The 23,762-nt window shown below is 38.3% G+C and overlaps 1 protein-coding gene across 5 annotated transcripts in view; it reads right to left on the reverse strand.

The window, feature by feature from the left end:
• The window catches only part of C4H4orf50 (chromosome 4 C4orf50 homolog), a 69,754-nt gene continuing 45,992 nt past the window's right edge, over positions 1-23,762 (reverse strand). For all 5 annotated transcript variants that reach the window (XM_032444133.1, XM_032444131.1, XM_032444132.1 and 2 more), the window contains one exon: positions 1-4,256. The gene's annotated coding sequence lies outside the window, so the exon portion shown is untranslated. The remainder of the gene's footprint in view (positions 4,257-23,762) is intronic.

Below are 23,762 nucleotides of genomic sequence, written 5' to 3' on the forward strand. Positions count from 1 at the left end.
TTAAAAATAATTAAAATTATAAAGCTTTTAATTTAAAATATGCATACATTTAATATACAAAATTGTACAAATTATACATTTAATTAACATAGAAAAATACATCTTGTTAACAAGATAAAATGTCAACATATCTTACATAATTTGTGAGAGTTATAAATCTGTGATAATCATCAAGTAGACTTTGTGACTTCATTACAATTCTGTTTTCACCCTAATTACGTTGAAAATTAATACATATGTACAATTCACAACCATGATAAATGTCTTAAAGTGGAAATCTTTATTGAAAAGTTATCCATAAACATATCAAAATCAAGAGTGGTCTCTATCATGTTACTGAAACTTCTCGGTTAGCGTCTACACTTTGACACCCAATTACAGGGTAATCATGGGTAAGAGTTTAAAACTGTTGCATCTATTTACAACCCTCTTCCTCCAAAAACATCTAGCTGGTACATCTGTCTAATAAGTATCAAACCATAAACCCCAGTCTTTTTGTGAATTCTTTGGCACCTCTTGAAATGGACCCAAACTTGTGTCCCCAGTGCTTCATGGCAACTACAACACGAGTGGCTGTGCAGAAGAGCTGAATAGCTTCACAGCAGTAGAGCTCAAAATACAAGATCTCCATACTTTATTCATCCCAGATTTCTCATTAGTACCTCAGGAGGTGGGGAAAATCTTTGTTTCAGTCAGTGTGAGTAGAGAGTTTTTACTCCTTACTTAATTTACATGGTTTCTTTCTCCAAATTCCAGACAAAAGACAGAAGCCTAATTTATAAACAAGCCATGAAAGTCTGTTCCATGCTGTATCTCATCTTATATACTGTGAGCTGTGTAATGATTTTCTTCTAACTATTTACATATTTTTAAAACTTGTTTGTCATCAAAGGGAGCAAAATAGACAACCACGCCTCTGAGATTCATGCCCACTTTTTTTTTTCTTTTTTTTTTTCCTTTTTTTTTCCTTTTGGTAGCTCTGTACCAACAAACTATTTTTAATTACTAGAAGATAAAATTCCCTCCCCATCTCCAAGCCAAAGGCTGATCAACTACTCCTAAGATCTGCTTAGGAACACCAGTGAGAACATAAATGACCTCTCAAAGGATTTTTGCACAGAAGTGGTCTTAAGCAGGTAACGTCTTTTTCCTTCATTTTAAAAAAGACACAACCACTATTCTGAGAGTAGAGAAATACAGATATTCAGCATCCGTTAGTTCACACTGCACAGTTCCCTGTCATCTTGGAATTTACATTTGCATATTCATATTCCAATAACGAGAGTCTGTTACAGACAGAAATAACACTGAACAGAGATTTATACCACAGATCCTGACGACTCCAAATCAAGGTAGGTATTCACAGCTACTCATCTCTCTTTTCCCTTCCTACGGATTTAGAAAATGCTAAACAGAGAATATTGCTTCAATATCTATCAGATGTGCTAATATCGATCAGATTCTTAAGCCAGGTAGAAGACTGAGTGAAATCTTGGTCCTAGGGAGACCAATGGAGATTTGTGGTGCAAATATCTCATTCAGTGCTTTTAAACTTACTCTTGTTTTTTAATTCTACCTCCAACTTGCAATTATCCTTGTTAGCAAATAATGGTTTAGGCATGGATGGCAGTAGTAAAACTTAAGTTAGCTGTATTTTTAATTCACACTCTACATAAGAAACAGTATACTCTCTTTTCTAACATTTTTGTGGGGACAAAAATTCCTGTCCATAATCCTATTGCTACTGATTTCTAATGCAAATATGTTTGGAGCCAAAGGCACAATATATTTTAAAGGAACTCTGCTGAAGCAGGAAAGAGGTTTGAACAAATTTCTGTAATCCTAAGGTCTGTTTCTCCTCTGCCTCCTTAAGGCACTAAAGGATTTCCAAAGGATTAGTAGCAAAACCCAGCATGTACACGTCCCTCCCTCCACCCACAACCATAGAAAATCAAAATACTAAAATCCTTCCTCTGCAAGTTAGAAATACAGGTCAAGGTTTACACTTTTTAAAAGCCCACGAGGTTAAACATCATCCATACTTCAGTAATACTTCAGTATGGAGGTTTAACTTGAGAACCCTACGGTGTATGTGAAATATTTCCCAGCAATTGCATTATTCTGAATGTAATGTGATTATCATGCAGGAATCAATCATGGTACTTCCAAGCATATGCCATCCCACAGTAGTATGAAGAATAGAATTCAGGTTTTAAAGATTACGTAAAGAGCTGTGGAAATACATTAACCTATATTTTCAGTATCTTGTGGTGCTCTATGCAGTATAGTATATGGAAATAAGTGAACTATCATCATGTAACACAGCCCACTTTGTCTACCTAGGGTGACAGAAGAAGGTTATTTTTACTTAGAATTTAGCAGTACCTCAATTCTGACTGTGAGGAATTTGGTCAAAGCGATATTGTGCATATAAAGCAATCAGAACAAAGTGCCTCATTTTGCATTCTGAGAAAGTTTTACCCAAAACAATGACATACGTAAAGCTGTGCCCAGCCTGTCTGCCGTAGACAGAACATCTAAACAAGTTAACTTTTGCTTAGCAAAAGAAAACTGAACACACTCTGTAGCAGTTAGACAACATTTTTCACCATAAGGTATCCAGAAAATAATAACTGGGATCTCTGTTTCATCTGATAATCTCTACATTTAAAGACTTACTGTTAGTGATTTATGGTAAGACTGGAATTTTAATTCCTGATCCTCAGCCATGTGGTCTATTAATTAATAAACAGGGTTTTCCAATATTGGTAGGACAGTTTTCATATTAGGCTGTGGCAGAATTTAAAGGCAATTGTGGTACAAACCACAGAGAATGAAGCATGCTTTATATTTCTTATTCTAATCATTTTAGAATGAAATCTAATGGTAGAAAGCGTAAGATGATACAAAATGGAAAGGTTCATTATCAATATTTGTAATTCATGGGAGGATATTATGGATAAATGCTAGGAAAAAAACATGATGTGTTAGTTCAACACTTAATTCAAAAGTAAGTAATTGGGTTTAATTGCCTGAGTTCTGTGGAAATGATGCATGTTTTCTGGTGGATGGTATGCAAAGGAAGAGAAACCTACGCACATGTCATTGCTTCTTTCTAAAAACTTGTAGTTAAACTTCAAATGTTAACGTGCCAACATGCCATCTTGTTACTAATCATAAGATGGAAATACACATTACAATGATTTTGGATTCCACCACTTTCTTATCCTTCTGCCTCCTTTCAAAGAGTATCTGTTATTACTGGGAGAGTCAGCTTTGTAAAATCAATACATTCTACCAGCAACTTCAAGAAGAAAAAAAAGGAAAGAAGCGCAAAAAACAGTAGTCAGCGCTGAAAGTCCATTACAATGAAAAGGACAGTGTGGGAAATCAGTATCTGTGGTTGTTCCCACTTGGGCAACATGAGTTGCCAACAGCATTGTGCAAGCTTTTAGTTAAATAAAGAATGCACGTACCTATATGACCACTTATGACCACTTAAGTCTTTCGTGAGTGTTCACGTCTCTCTGCCCTCACAAATAGGTACTCAGGTATGAATTGGAGATATGAGTGCATAAACGTACACTATGTACTGTAGTTGCAAAATATTTTTTCATAACATGTAGTATTATACACAAATGGGTGCAGAAACACCTACTTCAGGGAAAGAATGTATGTATGTGAATACTTTATCTGAAAGTTAAATTCGGTGTGGACTATTCATGTGGTAGAATACCAATCAATCTAGAGCATTAGGACGCAGAACTTTGAAGTCCCAGATGCTTCTCTTGTGCCCATGAAGTGCATCCTCAACTTGTACATTGTAAAAATGTAGTTCTGTCTCATTTCCTGGACAGTTTATACCTTCATCTAACATGTCATCAGAAATATTGAACACCCTAACTTGGATCAAAGCCTCTTTCTGAAATGCTCAGTGCCATAGGTGGCTGAAGACATTGCATGCCCACATCAGCAGACCCATGAAGGCTGAGGTCTGTGCTTAGTGTGATAACTTCGTAAAATGGATCTTCTGAGATCTTAAGAAAACAAAGCAACAAAATAACAAACCACATATCAGGCTGGCTGGCATGGTCAAGTTCCACTAAAGGATGTGGCTAAAACACGGTAGATGGTAAGTCAGTGCAGCTTCTCCGTTTTTTCCCATAATGAAGCAGTTGTGGTAATCTCCATGTCAGAGCACCTTTCGTCATTCCTTCTGAGCAGTAATTGTGTCTCTGTAACCAAAACTTTACTCCCTGGATAAGCAAAAGGAGAAAATACAAAGAGAAAAGCATAAGATAAGAATCTGTATTTCCACAGTTTAAGGAATCATTCATTACTTGTTCAAGGACAAAATAATGCATTTGGAAAGCAGTGTGCTTTGTGTGCTTCCATGCATGCATAACACAATTGCAACATTAACAGAACACATTGTGGGAACTGAATTGTTCTAAACACATCGAGATGTTTTCCAATGATTAACTGATTTTAAGATGAAAGTCACATCTTGTATTTCTCCTTTTTGCTGCTCCTTGTTGTGAACAAGTTCCATTTGTCCATTTATCAATACCAGAATGAACACTTTCTACCATCTTCCCAAAACCATTTTGTAATCCTCTTGGAGGTAGACTCAGATAGGGTGCATTCCAGGGATGACAGCCATCAAATCCAGCATTCCAAGTAAGCCCTATCTATATGTCTCTTCCTTAGAGCAATTTCAAGTTCATCATTTGGATCATCTCTCAGGTATAAAAAGCCCGGATTTGCATTTTCTAATGAGGCTACAATTATTACTGTCAAATACTGTGAGTGATGTATTGCCTGTATTTGTTGTCTAAAACTTAGTGTCTATTGGAGAAATGTTCATCTTAGTATATTAAGAGCACGGGAAATTACACGTACATTCAAGATTCTAAAACACAGATATATTCAAATCATTCTTATAAAACTGGCTAGCAATGGAAAGTAACTGTCATTACTAAAACATATCTTATTCACTGACATTCTCCTCAGAAGAGGAAAATCAGAAAGAGGGAAAGAAAGGAGCCCTATGATCTATACTTAAGAATAGGAAAGTTTTAAGCATCAAGAAAAACAGAACAGAAAATCATGTAGAGTGAGGCAGAATAATGGGGAGGCCATCACTTTTGAACAAGCAGCTACATGGGATATTATAGAAAACAAAACCAGTGAGGTACGCAAGAGACAATAACTGAGTCAGGAGAGTGGCAGCTGTGCAAAGGCACAACTGTGATTGCTATTGATAAGAGGCATTTGGAGTCCTTCCATACTTGCTAGTTCAGATTTCCATCTTGAATAAAAAGGTGACAAATATTCAGTCTTGTTTCATATTTAATATAACACAAGAAGCTTTCTGCAGCCTTTTTCTGATGTTATACATTATCTCCTCTGTTTTCACTGTAGGTGGATCCAAACATAAGAGTTAGGGGAGTTTCTTTTCTATTCATGATGAAATAGAGCCCCGTTCTGTATTGCCAACAAAGAGTCCTTTGCAGGTCATTCTTTTCTTCAGGCAAAGAAAGGGAAGGCTTCTAGAGTGCCAGTGCCAGGCTACAGAATCACAGAATTATTTCGTTTGGAAAAGACTCATGAGATCAAGTTCAACCATCGCTTCACACTAACAAGTCTACCACTAAACTATGTCCCTAAGCATCACACCCACACATCTCTTTTATACCTTCAGGGTGGTGACCATCTCTCCCGGCAGCCTGTTTCAGTGCTTAACCATTTTCTGCGAAGAAATTCTTCCTCTCATCTAATCTAAACCTCCTCTAACACAACTTGAGGCTGTTTCATCACATCCTAAAACCATTTCATTTCTTATGAAAATACTGTTTCTGGGGATCACCATATTTTAGTATGGACAATACGCAGCAGAACATACTTACAGTTCTCGCTATCCACAGATACCAGTAATTTCACAGGACTTCAGCCACTTCCCTTTTTTTTTAATGGGCATAAGAGAGGTAATATTAAAAAGAGAAATATGATCTTGTATTCTGAACTGTCTGAAAGACAATCCTGTCCCTCCCCTTCCAATCACACCAAGTCTGACTCACACAAAGATAAGACTCTGTGATCCCGTAGGTTCTGGACAGGATCAGAGTGATGAGATCCCATGACTCTCTAGTCTCAGAAGCACTTACAGTCTGAAAACAATTATTTGCATAATGCTTCATTCCATTTTTTACATGTTTTTTTCTTGAAAAATTTTGCTATCGCTTAAATTTCTAATTTTTCTCATATTCTTCACTTTCTTTTTTACTTTCTTTCTATCACCTTTGTCCTTGCTTCTTGCCATGTGTTGTTATTTATCCCTCCTTTTATACTTCACTCCATGTCTTTTATGACCTTTGTGCTTCTTACAGTCTTATTTTCCTGACACAGCACTCATCCATCTCTTATTCTCTTTGTTTGTACCACTTACCTAAGTCATATGGCAACACAAATGGCTACTGATCTGTTGTAATTACTCTTGTCAGGGAGGATGACTGTTTTGTGAAGTGCCTGAGGCAAATAAAGAAGGTCTTCATGATGTCACTTTGACAAAGAAAAATACCAGCTAAGCATTTACAGTGCTTAAGCATGGAGGTGCAGTCACCAACAGGGTTTTGCAGCAATTAATAACCAGCCAAGCCTTTATTAACAGTGAGACATATTTCAGCAAGGGTATCTCTGGTGCTCAGAAATCTGCTGGCTTCCTGTTCTTTGTTAGGGCTAAAGCACATGCATGAGCAGCAGTGCAAAGGCTGAGCTCGTGCTCCTCCACATCATAAGAGAAGCAAAATCAATCTCAGTCACCAGCACAAAGAACTGCTAAAGCAGGTCATTAAAGAAAACTGACTTCTTCATGGCCTTGCAGCCTTAAAGTGAATCTTACAAAATTAAATGATACGGCTGTACCATACTCTCTAATCCAGGTTTGAATCATATTCAACATAACAAAAATTAGTGCATTTTCATATGCTCAGTTGATGTTCTTCAATCTTTCACAACCTGTGTGCTGTCTGCATTCATTTGTTCTGGATTTTTCTTTCCATCCTCATCTATACTTGCTCAACATGTGCTGAGATTCCCAAAACTATAGGATCATATTAAGGACCTCAGAAGGTCATTAAGATCAACCAACTTTAATAAGCGTTAATTATGAAGCCAGACCAGGTTGCTCAGGCCTATATTTATTCAAATCTTTAAAACCTCTAAGAACGGAGAATGCACAGACCTCTCTTCTCTGAACAACCTGTCCTACGGATGGATTGTCCCTATGGAGGAAAGGCTTTTCCTGTATTCAGTCTGAATCTCCTTTGATTCACCTTATGTCAACTGAGCCCAGCAATTCCTTACGGGTTGTTGTGAAATCTCTTCAATGCCAGCTCTTCTCAGGAGTGAAACAGCCTAGGTCCTTTGGCCTATCCTCAAAGAGCAAGGGCCCTTTCCCCATAGTATCTAAACTAACATTTTTAAGGAACCTGAGTGAGAAAGCACTGGTAATGCTATCCAAGGCCATTGCTGTGCCCTCACCAATGCAACTTGTTCAAAGGATGATTATTTAATGAATGTAATGGTAGAAACAATACTGACTGCTTCACTCTGCTTTCTGAATAATTTCAGCCAATGCCTACTGGAAACAAATCCTAATAATAACTAACATCTAATATCAAAGAATTGAATACAGTGTAACAACTGAAAAGAATTCATGCTGAAAAATATGAAAAAATTACTCTGCTCTGTTTTGACCATTACCAATCATCATGTATTATCTCTACTTTGACATCACTGAGGAACTATTGGCTTTTACCTCTGTTCCAGAGCTACAGCAGCACAAAGGAAAGAAAATGTCAGGCAAAAAGGCTTGTGTTGTTCTTCAATATTTGATAATGTACTTATAGATATTTGATCAATCAAACATAACAGGCATTTAGTCTTTTATATATATGTTAATTACAGAAAATTAAAGGTCTGTGGCATGCACGCCTTATTAGGAAACAATCTACCATGAAATATTTTATGCACATCTGAGATTACAAATTAAGTTTGATTACTTGCCTATAAAACTGTTGAAGAAGAGTAATTGCAAGAAAGGAAGTGTTAGAAAGCTGCCTTTTGCCACAATACACGTGGGATCCCTCAGCTTTACAGTAAATAAATATTGTTTCAACAAATGCATTCTGATCTCTGTAAAAACATTTGATTTTTGTATTTGGAAAAATAAAATCAAATAGTACTCAGTGGGATCCTATTTATGATTCGCTGTTTATGAAGGTAGTTTCTAATTGATGGAGTTCAGGAGGTGTGAATCTCATTAAAGTCCGAGTGAAGATGTATTGATCGCAATTAAAAGCTAAGGCCAACAGAGCTTGGCTGTATATCAGAGCAAAGGAAAAGCTATGGCAACTGCACCCCAGAGGAAAAAACAATCAACTAACCAGCCACGGCGATTAAAAACCATAAATGAATTATATTATCTTCTGTTAGAAAATGAAATCATGGTGATCTAATTTTTTTGTGGCCAATAAATACATTAAATACTAAGAAGTTTTGCATTCATGGATACGATTCGGTATTGTTGCTCTGACTTTATGGCATTGTCTCTTTCCAAACTAACACAGTAACTCTGGAAAAATGAGAATTCATGCAGTGATGTATGATCTTTGTTTTAACCAAACTGTACACAAGATAAACTAATTTCATTAACAGTTGAATCTACATTATGCTCAATAAACAGCATATGAGTAGTGCTATTTATTGGTATGGAACTCTTCTGGAAATTGTTACACATCCATTTTCACACTGTTTGGAGAAGAGCAATTTATGAGTGTTCTTTGGGGTAGAGCAAACAGGAGTTCCAAACCTGCATGGACAGTTGAATTCACTGCTGTGCTGAGCACCATCCTGGAAGTTTATTTCATCTACTGTTTAATATATAGGAAGAGTATATTTGCTTTCAAAATATCTTCTAAAATAACATTTCTGTTAATACCTCTTGTTCTGGTGCAAGACACTCAACTCTGACATGCAAATGCATATAGAAGAATCCTGACATGTATCCTGCTCAACAAATATTGCAGAAATTTTCAGGCACGCAGCAGTAACAGATGAACTTATGAGATCAGTATCTAACCCATAGTCTTGAAAAAGCAGCCAAAGCAGCCAGATTGCCAGCAAACTTAGGGTGAAACATGCTGATATGAAGCAGTCCAAAAATTGGAAATGACAAACTAAGAAGCCTTGAAGTCTGATCACAGCTTGTTGAGAAAAACACATGCGTGTGTGTGTGTGTGTGTGTGTGTGTGTGTGTGTGTGTGTGTGTGTATGAAAGAAAAATCCAGCTGGATATTTTTTTTAAGAAAAAGAGTTCCCCCAGTACGAGCCCTACTTAAAGACTGTCCCTATTCCAATTTAAAATAAGAAACAATGAAAAAACACCTTTGTATTTAAAGCATCTTCCACAAGACCCTGTTTGATTTTGCTGTACAAACATCACTCCCTCCAAAGCTTTTGGTAGCCTTGAAAATCTACTGGCACTTATTAAGTATGGGGTCCTTTTCTGCTAAGGTAAACTGAGAACATGAATTTAGTGTTATTTACATCACTTTATATCTCTTATTAAGACTTATTATGGAGTCGAAGGCTAATACAAATGAGTTAATCTCTGACTATATGAACAAGAAGAGCATGACACCTCCAAATATGCAGCATGGCACCTACACACGTGCGTTAGCATCATAATACACCTAGTTACAAACAGAACACGTGTTTATTCCAGCTGTGAACATACAATGTGCAAGTTGACACATCACTTTCCTGCATCCCCAAAGTCAGTCTGCAAAAGAATATTCAGCTGCATTATTTCCAAACACTGTGTCTGAAGGGCCACTCCTTTTCCTTACTATTTCTCAGGGAGTATCTTTAACATCACAATCTTAACCATAAGGTTCTGCTGGCAATGTGCAGTCCAAGTTTCGCAGAAATGGAACTGATGTACTTGCGGTAAGTAACAGTTACGAAGCCTCCAAAAACATGTCTCATTTGCTGACTTTGATTCATTGCAGCAAGGCACTGCAAACTGAATCAACAGACAATGAGAAAATCATAGAATTATCAAGGTTAGAAAAGAACACTGAAATCATCTAATCCAGCCGTCAGCCCATCACTACCGTTGTCCATGAAATCAAGTCCCTCTACCACATCTCCACATTTTGTGAACATTTCCTGGAACTGTGACTCCACCACCTCCATGGACAGCAGCAAACTCTACCTCCATGCATGTCAGTGGGGAATGCTAGGGAAGACAAGGAAGTAAGCACAACCACGAAAATCTGAAAGACCTGCTGGGTGAAGAGAATATACCTATTGTGAACAGGACGAGATTTCTTGGAATAAAGGCCACTGGAGTTTCCCAGTTTTGAAACTGCTGTCATTTTACTAGATGATCTTTTAAGCAGACCTATTCACATTGCATAGAATCATAGAATCATCTGAGGTGGAAGGGACCTTTAAAGGTCATCTAGTCCAACTTCCCTGCAATGAACAGGGTCACCCACAACTAGATCATATTGCTCAGTGCCCCATCTAGCCTGACCTTGGATGTCTCCAGGGTTGGAGAAGATTACCACTTTGCATGGATAAAGGCTATTCAGAAGGGTCACATTCATCTAAGCCACAGCAACCTTTGTGCCAGAGGGGCACTGTCAATGTGTCAGTGCTGCCTTCAAATATGGGACTGCTTGCTGTCCTTTGGGAAGTTTGATGAACTGGGAAGCACCACAAATGTTCTGCAGAAAATCATTAATTTAAATTATTTGAATTAGGAGAAGACACACACGTTTTCTTTAAAATTCAAGGTCGTTAAGAATGGATTTATCAGTATGACACAAGGTTTTATGACTCACAGGAGACTAGGAAAAATCATCAGCAGAACTGCTTATTTAGAAAACTATGTTTAGTCACCAAAGACACATCCAGAATTATTGCAGTCTCCTTAAACACTTTTTAAATTGCTGCAACAGTGCTGTAGCAGTAACAAAGAAGTATCTCCCCCTTAAATGCACAGTCATGCAAGTAGCTCATCAGCAGATTTTCTTGCTGTTGTCAGCATAAGAAAAATGGGCAAGCCAATTCACATTTCATCAAGGTATTTTATTATCCTACTATCCCTCCAGTCACACAGGGGAGAATTATGAATGCTCATCCAGAATCAATTATGTAGCACTTGAGGCTAAGGATTTTATTTTTTTAAGTAAAAATCAAAACAATATTACTACAAGTCCATATGCCGGCCAATAGCAAATCATAGACTTCCTGTGGCTGATTCCTCACCCTGATGCTCAACCAACCTAAAGGAGATTTGAGTGTCAGCCTGCCCAGCCCTGCCTGACAGGGAAAATGGGTGACAGCCATGATGAGGCAGCACTGCAGGGGCAGCACCCACAGACACCCCACAGCAGTCCCCTCATTACTGGAAAAGCCTGAGGAGCAACAGAGAATTTTGGTCTACTAACTGCAGCATATTTTAATGCAATGCCAGTAGTAAAGACCAAAGTGATTTTATCCTAAATCCAACTGCTTGAAAATTACTAATGGAAGAAAAAAATTTGTTATTCCCATCAATATTCACAGAGGCAAAGCAAGTTTCCCTGGTCAAGCTTTACTCCTGTATTGGAGAATTCAGCTTATGACCCACATAGCAGGAAGTCATGTTTCATTACAATCTTGTCCCCTTGAGCACTGGAAAATTTGGAAATCAGACAAGATGAACACAGTGGCCCAGATTTTCTCTGTCATTCGGGCAGTTTTGCATTGCATCATTAGTTCTAAATCACCCTACAGGGACCATCAAGCTTGTTGTCTACCAACCTCTGGCTTCATGGCTAGAAAAAACAAGAACACGTTCACCTTCAGGGCCCCCCGACTACTGAAACTCCACTCTGAAGCTGTAAATGTTTAGCATAAATTACAACAAATTTTAGGCTTCTATAACCTACTGAATTTTAAGGGCATGCTCAGGATGAATAAATGCCAAGATAGTTCTCATCCACACAGTTTGAATCAGGTGGTTTACTGGGTATGGTGGTGATGGGCAGATAGTTGGACTAGCTGTTCTTAAAGGTCTTTTCTAACCTTAATGATTCTATTATTCCAATATCTTTACTCAGATACAGACATCAAGGTCAGTGATAAAGCAAGCATGGAAAAAAGAACTAAGCATAAATAAGTATTTAATCTGCCTTTACAGTGCCATCTTATCAGCCTCTAGGCTTTCTAGAATAAACACCATGAGAGCAATGGGGATCTGTAGACCATTTGACAATGGACGGCCTGGTGCTATGTGAAGAGCTGAATCCCAGCTATAGAGCTATGTGAGGGTAGGCACAGCAGCACATCAAGATGCCTGACCAAGCACACAGAATTATGTGTATGGACTTAACCAGTAGATCACAGACCAGTGCAGAGATGGTGTGCAACTAACAGAGCCACTAGGGCCATGTATGTCTCTCTTCATCCTCTCTTTCTCCTCCCTGAACTTTAGATGCACTATATCTAAAGCAAGTGGACATAGGATCTCAACAGCCAGGTGCTGACACATTAGGGTTTCCACATGGGATAACTAAAAGCAGTCAGAAAAAAAATTCACAGAACATTCGATTTTGATGAGGCTGCAGGATTCACGCCTAATTTCCTGCCAGGTCCCCTCCCCTGGTCTTCAACGGCATTTCTGGCAGGTTGACAGAGAGTGGGAGTTTGAAAGAAGTTATTGCTCCAGGATCGCCTCAGAGATTGCAGAACTCCTAAGCTGCTGGCTCCTCTACAGATCTCATTAGGCAGGTTGCCAAGAAACTCAGAGTGGAGTATCCCTGCTCACAGATTCTGAGGCTGCCAGCTCCCTGTTAGCCCACCAGGCAGAAAGACAAGGAAGACGAGTGTGAGAGCTCTGGAAATGTGCAACTCCTTGGCACCCTCATCAGCCAGAGGATCCAGACAGAGAGCCTTGAGCTGCAGACCCCAAAGTTTCTAATGACTTCAGTTCTAGGTGTTGAAGAACTCAAAAAAATATACACTTTGTTTGTTTCAAATCAGAATAAAGCCAAATTAAACAAATCTATCAAAATCCTCTGCGAAACGGAATGATCTTTTTCCATTCTCCACCACTTAAATAACAGGCCATTATGACTGGTCTACAGAACATCCCAGGGTCCAGATGCTTAAACACACAGACTGTCCTATTGCCTAGCAATCTGCACTTTCACCATCTTCACAGCCTCTTCATTCTTCCCTTTTATCCCAGGTACTAATTCCCTCCCTATTTCATTTCCAAAAGCAAACTCTTCAGGAAATACCAGGTTTTATGTTTAATTGGGAAAGCACCAGATCTATGTAGCCATAGAAATAATAATAATAATAATAATAATAATAATGTATACAAACAGCAAAACTTTAAAAAGACACTAATTTCATGTGAGCACATAAGCTAAGTTGAAAAAGATTTATTTTTCTCAAATTCCTATAATCACAAAGCCCTATATCAGGTCAACAGGCTTATGTAACAGTGATGCATCAGGCTCAGTGTCCCAAATTAGATAGAATATGCTGTGACTGCTACATAACCTTGTGTACTTGTTCATCAAAGGCTCACATGCATCTATTTTCTATTAAAGGAGACCCACTGAAATTTCAGCCTTCAATTTTTCAAAGATCTGTAATTGTTACACATGTTCTCAGCCTGGTGCTTGCAATCAGACATGCTGAATCATTTTCCTGAGGCTTTCCTCTCTAATTTTTTTCCTCCCATATTCACTACTACCAATCAATACCATTGCAGTTTTGCTTCTAGAAAGAAAAGATTCCCATTAGTTATATTTCAACATATTCTTTCAAGTTCAGTTGTTAATTTGAATGTTCACTCCATTTATTCTTAATGCTGTTTCTTGTTCCTCCTTTTCCTTTAATCTTTTCCATTTTGTCACTCACCCACAAACCATTCCGCTGAAATGGCCATAGCCCAGGGACATTGTACTTCTTCACAGAACACAGTACCAAGGAGACTCTATCCAGACTGGGATGTTAAGAAAATCTCTGTGTTATATCTAGGACAATATAAGACAGTATATGAAAGGGGAGAGGACTCAAATCAACAGCAGGTGCTCAGTTCTCAGACTGACATGAAGTACACATCCATGGCAAGCACTCATACTTGAGGACAACACAGTTGATTTACTATTGTAGTCATTATAGTGCTTTATTCATCTACCAAACACATGTGGATATCTATGCAAATCCCAATTCTAGACCAAGTAGATAACTCCAATATGCAATTCTGATCTCCAGCTGGCATGTAAATGAAACCACTGACTTCTATAAATATTCTAATATTTTATGGTTAAATCGAAGACGAAGCACTAGGAGCTAAGTGTACAGCTCATGCCTGCAGCATTAAAGACCATATCAACAATAGCACCAAAGAAACAAGCAGAAACTTTTCTGGCCAAAAAATTAGCATGACCATCAAGCACAAAGCTGGAAGGTCAAATCGGATTTGGGATGTAAATGGGCAGCTGACAGACAGGAAGTTCTACCACATCTCTCAGGGCACTTACTCTGAGTAGCATGTGTGAAATAGAGTTTCCCCAGAACTACTACTGAGTACAAGGCTTTTCAGAAGACACAAGCTATTCTGTAGGTAAAGTTTCCACATTTCCTTTTACATTTGCTTCCATTTTTACTACAAAGTAAAATACTGACACTAAAACAGGACAAAAATATGATACCAAGCTCACCAAAAACAGTGCACTTATCTGCAGGAGTATACCTCCAAAACTTTCTAAATTTGCTTCTGTAATAACATCCGGCGCATGACCTGTTAGGTTTAATCACATAGTAGGCATTTTCCAATAGGAACAATTTTATGCTCAGTTAATATATGCAGTGCTATACTAAACCCAGCTAATCAACACTATCTGTTCTGCAAATAGGAAAAAATCTGTATGTCTATCACACCCCATCACCTTTATCCACCCACTTCAAGCAATTAGTTTCAAAGACTTTCCAATTCCATTTACATAAAATACACCCTCCTCTCCTACAGCTTGTTAATGCATTTGACTAATTTTACAAGGAGCTCTTGCAGATAACCACTGACAATAATTTCCTTGTCATCTTCAACAGATCTGCAAGCCTGTGGTGCAAGAGTTATTCACAACCAGATAACCTCTGAATCTCTCTGCAGAGAGGAGGCTGTGGATGCAGATGACCTCTGCTTTTTTGAGCAGATATGAGCTGGCAGAAAAGGACACTTGTCAGTGCACATAAGGATCAGATAGATTCACTGGAAAACCCTTAGAAGTGGGAAGTTCAGGCATTTACAAGAGGAGAAGCAGGTGGATAAATCCAGAAGAGATTTGAGGGGTGGGCGTCTTATGGCCAAAAAGTATGGTTAGTACTAGGTGCTTTCAGGCAGGACTTCAACTGGTATTACTGGATCAACAAACACAGACGTAGGCTGATGGCTTTAGCAGCTGCTAAAGAATTTGTGAAGTTCAGTGAATGGGCTTGATCTTGCAAATATTCCTCCTGCATATCCATTCAAGAGTGTTGAAACTGAGTGTATTCAGGAGACAGAAGATTAGCCTGAAGTGTCAGGACACAACAGTCCTGTTGGCAACCAGCTACTGCAAACAGTTGCGTAAGCTTATGAAAAGCAAGAGCAATAGTTCTGAATGTCTGCTCTTACCATTATAGTTTCATCCTTTGCATGACTGGGCATATATTAAGCAGCTTGCAAACTTGTAGCGAGTGGAGGGAACAATGTGGTTATTTATAAGGCAGATAACCTTTAGGGTTGACCTTCGTATTAACATTAAACCAGCCTGCTTCATGTTCAGAAAGGCAGTATTTTCATCATTTGGAAAACTAGAAAATATTCCAGAGCTATCTGTGAAGACAGCCAGAAAGAAGTTTTCATCCCCATCCTATACTGTACAAGAGAAGGGATCCTGGGACAGCAGTGAAGCACAAGCAGACAGTGACACAACAAAACCACTCCAGTAAACAGGCCAGGGTAGGAGAGAAAAACAAAATTATTCTGTGTTTTCCTGACATGGCAACTGTTCACTGCCAAATATTCCCACCTACTTTCTGCTGAACCAAACACACCACACCTGTCTTTGTTCAGAAGTTACTGCCAGTATCAGCTAACACCTGGAGCCCCAGTAATATCATTTATCCGGTACTAAGCTGGGACTGAAAAACTGGAAACAATGGCTGGCATGCTACCATTTTTCTGACCTTATCTCAGTGTTTTCTTGTTTCCAGGGAAATTCACAGAACTCATGTAAAAAAAAAATGTCCCTGTTATAATGGGAAAAATACATTTTTAGTTTTAGATATGGTTAACCCATCCATTAAGAAAAGAACACAATCAAATGAAACTTATAGGACCAGTGGCACTGACATAGGATAAATACACTGGTGTCGCTGACTACATCTGCAGAATCAATTAACTGGAAGTACAAGACGCTGCTGTTTGCAGAGGTCCTGGGCTGCTTTGCTTAGATTACCATGTACCTCAGCAAGCTATTTCATAGTAATCATAGAATCATAGAATTACCCAGGTTGGAAAAGACCTTGAAGATCATCAAGTCCAACTGCAGCCTAACTATAGTACCCTAACTCTAAAAACCCTCTGCTAAATCATATCCCTGAGCAATTCCAAATGGCTTTTAAACACATCCAGGATGGCGATTCAACCACCTACCTGGGGAGCCTATTCAGTAATATGTCACACATATCTCGTATGTCTTCATTATGCTTCTCTAATTTGTTCAGTGGATTCAAAATTGACATCCAGAGAAAAGACTGTGTGAGCCAAACCCTGCTTACCACACACCTTCAAAAAACACAAAAACAGTAAAGGAACCTTCATTTTGCTTCAAAGAGAATATATGGTGGTCCCAAATTGCATATTAATGCCGCAAATTATTCAAAATCACAGCAGGTAACAACAAACATTTTGTTATGCACAATTATACAGCTTAAACATGAAAAGGCATAAAAGGAGAATAATTAACAGCTAGAAAAAACAGAGTTAAGTTAAATACCAATACTGCTATTTCTTCTGCATTTCATTTATGGATGGCTCATGCTAATGTGTGCGCCCTGGCGGTGCAAGTGGTAGGAATGCCGCATTGCAACACCGGAGGCCCTGGATTCGAATCCCCCCTGTGGCGCAAGTGGTAGAAGTGCCGCTCTGCTACACAGGAGGCTCGAATCCCAGGGGGTTGGACTCGATGATCTCTAAGGTCTCTTCCAACCCGCACGAGACTATGATACTATGATGATGATACTATGATGATATTAATCATCAGCAGTACAGAACCCAGACTCAGGAGACACCAAACCTCAGAGATTCTCAGGTACTTCTCCTCCTTAGAAATCTGGCTTCACTTGAGCAATCAGGAGACAAGAGGGGAGACTCCATCTACTTCCAATTATCTTGTTCGCAATGGGAAAACTTGGAGAAAAATTTGAGGTAGTTCACACTCCCGTCCCTTCTCCAGGGCATTTGTCCAGTACAGGTTCAGTACCTCACAGACTATTGTGGCAAGAAATTTCAGCTTCATTTTCTAAATGAGAAAAATGAGGTCTAGTTGAAGACAAATGCCCTTTGTCACACAGGAACACTTCTTGGGACTAATTCGCACTTCTTTTATTCTGCTGTCTGACTCAGCACAATGTAAGGCATATTGTTTTTTCTTCAATTTCACCACAGGAACATGGACTGGGGGAAGTGGGGATTCAAGTATCTATGGTCAGAGTTCTTACATAGCAATTAAACAATTATAGTAAGAAATAGTTAGAAAATAAAGAAGGAAAAAATCACAGGTTTCAGCACGGTACAGATCCTTTCTCTAAATCATGAAACATAAAGTGAAATATAATAATTTAGGAAGCCTAAAAAGAAGATGCAACACATAACTCCTTGGAAAAGTTATGCACCATTTCTGTGGAGAAAATTAAACTCAAAAAAAAAAAAAAAGAAAATATAAATACCTGGTGCAGTGCTCTTAAACTTCTTTAACAGATGACCTTCTCTCTTGACTGAAGGCCTCAGGTTGGAGATAATACATCTAATATATCATCAGCTCTAGCTCAGACATTTCCAATTCAAATTTTATATCTCCCCAGGTAATCATTATTTAGCAGTACAGAAAAGACACTTCAAATCTTCTTTACACTCAGCAGTCAGTTTATTCTAAGTGGTATGAATTAAGGGATTTGGTAAGATCACGGGGAAAAGTAGACCTTCATGGAATGCGTGAGCTAATTTTCAAATAAAATAGTTACTTCAATATAATTTTCTTCCACCCTTCTTCACCCCTATAAAAGCAGATCTCCATGTGATGTCTTCACAAGACTAGAAAACATCACTGGGACACAGTCAGGTCAATTGGTGTGCGCCAGTGGAGAGCAGCTTGGCTAGTCAAGGCCTCTTCCATGACTCTTGCCTGAGCCTAGGCAGCAACAAGAAAGAGAATGACCTTGTGTCTTTTCTATTCAGACCCCGAGCCAACATTTTAACTTGCAGTGCCAGACATCAGAGTTTATTCCCTAAATTATTTGAGTCAAAGGGATGTGAAGGCTCTAATTAACCAAATGTTGCATCCTGTATGTTTGCTGGAACACATGAAGTTGCTGAGGATCTCCTGGCTGATTATTATGCAAATTGTACAGTCTTGAGCCTGAGAAAGGGCACCCAGTTCTTAAAGAATGATATCAGACCACTTCACAGCTGCATTTTGGATATTCACATTTCTTATGATGACACTATGTTTTCTTCCTCTGCTTCAAAATACGTAAACCTCTATCTTATGTAGAAGCAGCGGTGATAGATACACAGATTCCTTCCCAGTTTCCTCCATCATTGCCCAAGGGCCTCAAGCACAGATATGGGTGTTTAGTTACCCAGCTGGTTTTATCACCCGACTACTCTTGTTATACGAGCTTTCTTACTGCTATATATCAACCCTTCAAACGCACTCAGCAGTGCTCTACTTCTGACTTATAGTTTTGTAAGAATAATAGACATAAGAGACTCCCCTGTATTCAACGTATCGACCTCATCTCTGACAGGAAGAAGAAGAATGTGGATACTTCTCTGATCTTGCAGTCCCTTGGTTACATGGAACAAGTGATTAGGTTAATATCTGTATGAATAGGACATTTTCAGGGGGCAGACTGTTTTATCCACTGAGATTTCACACCAAAAGGAAGTGCAGGGGCAACATTTGGTTTTATTTCTGTAAGTCTAATGTTATTCAATCTGTTTACATAACAGACATCTTGATATGATTGTCCTGATGCTGGCTGAAAGAATTAACTGCTTTGCCTGTCTGAGAGCACCAAAGATTTTGAACAAAAAACCAATGTGAGCAAAACAAATACCAACCATACCGTTTCCCACTAATTTCCCACCATTTCTTTTAAGTTCACATCTAACTACAATGCAAAACTATATTTAAGAATACATATCCAGCAAAAACTGCCTCATTATGTGATTTGCAGCTGGCTAGTGCAAAAGTCATCTGGGTGACCTGGAGGAGGGGGCATGCAGAACTTTGTTTCCGCAACTGCAAGCTGCGTCTTCTACCTGTTTCCTCTTTTCCTGAGGAGAGCTCATTTCACAGCCAAACTCCTTCGCTGACTCTTGAGTTTGAACAAAACCACCTTTATTCTGGGAAGGAAAGCAGTACAAATGGAATTGCTGAAGCAAAAATCTTCCTTCCCCTCTTTCCCCTGCAGAAGGCTGTTAAGATGGGCACTCACCCTGCTCAGGCTCTCAGTTTCGACAAAGCAAGTCACACTGATCTGGCTTATTACAGCCAGAGAAAAAGGAAAAGCCCTGGTACTTTTCTCAAACAATGAAGGGTTTCCTTTGTAGGACTGCAGGCTCATGATAGACTACAACTTTAACTCTTTCTTTTATTTCTCTGCCTTAGGCATGAGTGCTTTCACAGTCTTAGCCAGGAGCTTCGAGTGATAGCACAGCTGAGCTGCAGCTACAAGAATATTTTTAGATTGGTTTCCAACGGAAACGGAGCATTCACAACTATTGTGCCTGTTCATTCCTGCCTCTCTCTTTCACTTTTGAACCATGAGGCCATATTAAAAATATATATTTAAAATATATGTATATAGGGGAAAAGCCTCAAAGTTCTCATAAGCTCCCATGAATTAGAAGGTCTGTAGAAGAAAGTAACTCCCACAGTAAGCTTCCTCACTATAGGAAAAGCTATATATTAGGATTATTCCCCCCAGGTCCTCTGTGTACCCAAATACTGCACAGTTTCATCTGGGCTCAAGCCAATCTTCACCACACAGGCAAATTCAATTCAGAAATCTGCTGTTTCTTCCCACACATAAATTCTCATTGTTTTGTCAACAATAAAGGTCCCCACGACAGATCAGCATTAAATCCCACTTGTTCTCTATCCACACCCTGATCTAGCCTTTTCTTCTGAAAGATGAGTTCCCTTGTCCATACTAACTCAAAACTATATAATTCAACAACTGTATTTAACTTTTTGGACTTTGCTCAGATTCAAAGAATTCATTTTCTGTCTGTATTCAAAATATCCAAACATCTGCATCCAGGAGTACCTTCACACATGGGTTCAGTTCTGAGACTGTCTTTTGAAGGTGGGACTGTAGACTGCAATAGTCAAGCTCAAATGGCATCACTGACCCTTTCCATGCAAATTTAGCTTTAAGTGTCAGCATTTCTCTCACTCTTCAAGCCCAAAACTAATTCTCATGAGATTAAGTGCTCCCTTGATGGAATTACGCATAATATTAACAAGGGTGCTGGTTGCAAACTCCACTCAATTGTTTTATTTATACAGTTAGCCAGATCTTTCAGCATCTTGGCTTTGTTAATGCAAAGTTACTATAGCAACCTCTCTGTGACCCACATGGTCCTGATAGCAGGGAAGAGCTGATAGCTGAGTTACTGCATTTATGACCTTGAATAGCAATACTAAAGATGCATGGTCTATGACATTCATATATGCCATACTTTCTCATCATGCTATATTTATTTCCTTTTATCATCTTTTCAAAATACTTTTGTCATTAAATTCTAAACTACTGCATGTGATACAACAGATTAAGACAACATCATTTAAACTTGTTTCTTCTCTACTCTATGTTCAGCAAAGAATAAGACTTGGACTTGGTAAAGTCCAAAGACTATTGTGCATTTCACAGTATGGTCAATCAAATTAATATCATTTTATTAAAGTACTTTTCTCAATTTTCAGATGATATACAATTTATAAAAGCAAATCCAGGACCAGCTAGCCAACTGATGGAATACCATGGACAGAAATAATATTATTCTTTTCCTGTATTCATTTTTATTTTCTTCCTTAGGAGGCTGAGAAGGGCTTGGCAGAAGACTACTACAATATCATAACATGTCAAAATAAAACTTTACATTTTCTTGACAGGTTCTCATCATACAACGGATGCAGGCCAGGAGAATGCTACACAACCAGCATCACCGTCACATGATAGTAATGTAGTGTAGATGGAGATAGTGAAGAACAGCAGCGATTTTTTTCTTTCCTTTGCTGGAGTGTCATTGCAACACACACTCAGAATGACAAGCACGTGCTTAGTTTTAGCCTGCATTTCCTTCATTACTACTGCACAAACTGTTTGAGCATGCACACATGGTTTTAGATCAGAAAGGTGTGGGCAGCTCTATCTGGTTTTAACTGCCTCACAAGAAATTCTCAGACAAGAAATTCTCATTCAGATCAGGGCTTCAAGCGAGACTTAAGTAGCATATAAGTCATACAGCAACCTTCCAAATAGACATGAAAATTTGTCTCTGTGAGACAGTAAATAAATGTTCATTGTTTTCTCTTGAGCAAGTTCCTTTTTATATTTTTTATTTTTATATATGTCATGCTAACATAATTCTTCTCTGCACCAATACTTTCTCCCAGAGGCAACAGGATTATTTTTCTATTTTCAAGCAGGAGGGAAATGGAGCTTCAAAATGCATTGCCTTAAAGTCATACACCATAAAAAAATCCTACCAATATCAGTGGAGGAATTGACAGGGATGAACTAAATTCACTGTAAGGATCTTCCGTCGCTGTAGTTTTGACACAAAATAGAAAAGCATTTTTGTCCTTGTAGTTTCATAAATAAGGCAGTAGCTTAAGAGGTTCTTGGACTGAATAACTCTGTCAACCAGAGAACAGCTGGGATTTTTCAGGTTTTTGGTTAGTTGTCTTTTAGCTTTGTTTGATTTGTTATGATTGATGATTTAGCTAACAAAGAATGTATCTTATGTATTTGGCTTTTTTTTTTCTTTCTTTCTTTTTTTTTTTTTTTTAATAAGAAAATTTCTTCTATTGATATCTCTAGACAAGACAGACAGGATAGGTCTTCACAGTGCAGTGAAATATGTATCTTTGTTAGTCCCCAGCCATTTTACAGCAAAACCACCGATTCCAAAGATACCTGCATAAGACTGGGGGCAGGGAGCAGTAGGGAAAACAAAACCCATTATATTGGCTTCATCCACCTGCTTTCCCAGTATTAAAAGAGTTCTACTTTATTTCAGTCAACTTGCATAATTGACAGCAACCCAAAAACACTCACGCCATATGTCTAACTTCACACTTGTAACACTCTGACTTATTTCTCTTTGATATATTAAAGCTTTTAGCTAAGATTTTAAAAACTTGTCTTCCTTAGTCCAACAGCTATATTTAAATGACCTGCTTTATAAAAGTGCTGAGTATGTCACACTGTCACAGAGGTCTAAATGTTGCTTAGTTTTATTTCATGGTGGTCTCATATGTGATGAGTTAATCCTGAGAAAGTCTTAGACCCTACATTTTTCAACACTCAGATAAACCTTCAAGGATATATTTTCCTATGCTCCTAGCATAAGAGAAATGAGAAGGGGTTTTCTGGGGAGTCCATCACCACTGAATTGCCTTTGAAAGTGAATGTTTAATCTCTCCAGCTAATATGATTGTACATCAGCTCTTTGCACCTCTTTGCACCCTCCTGTGTTCCAAGCCCTTTATTTTAATTGACTTCAGAAAAGGTTTTATTAAAGAGGGCATTTTTCTGGCTAGCAATTAAAGTGTATCAACATCATTTCTGCAGTTCTCCTTAGAAAACCAGCTTGTCTCTTATCATCTGCAGAAGAAAGACAGTCTTTAAAAGCAACACAAGGACAAGAGAAAATATCCACAGATGTATCTGTATCTTCTAATATAAGTTTTGCCTAAACCTTCCATAACTTATTACTGTACTAAAGGTTTCAAGGCTTTTTGCTAATAAATCTAGTTTAGAAGACTCTAAAGTATATTATCTGAAGCATGCCTAGTAAAAATCCCTGGTGGTGCCAAGTCTTTGTGTTTTCCCTCACCAAAATTTGTGTTTACAAGTAGCAATGCAGAGACACTGTCTACATATTAAAGGTGGCTTTCTATGTCAGACTTGGGTCTAACCAAGAACAAGAAAATTGGGTTCATCTTCTTTATCCACTCCAGACTTCTTAGGAAATGCTGGGAAAGTCACTTGTTCTCTCTGTGTAATAACTGTCCCCTTATAAAAACAAGGATGTGAAAACTATTCCCATATTTAAATACCTGCTTAACCCTAAGATAATCTAGTCTTTTAATTACGCATTCTTTTCTATTGAACTTAATGGAATTCCA

The sequence above is a fragment of the Coturnix japonica genome, chromosome 4, assembly GCF_001577835.2.
Source record: "Coturnix japonica isolate 7356 chromosome 4, Coturnix japonica 2.1, whole genome shotgun sequence".
Lineage (NCBI taxonomy): Eukaryota > Metazoa > Chordata > Aves > Galliformes > Phasianidae > Coturnix > Coturnix japonica.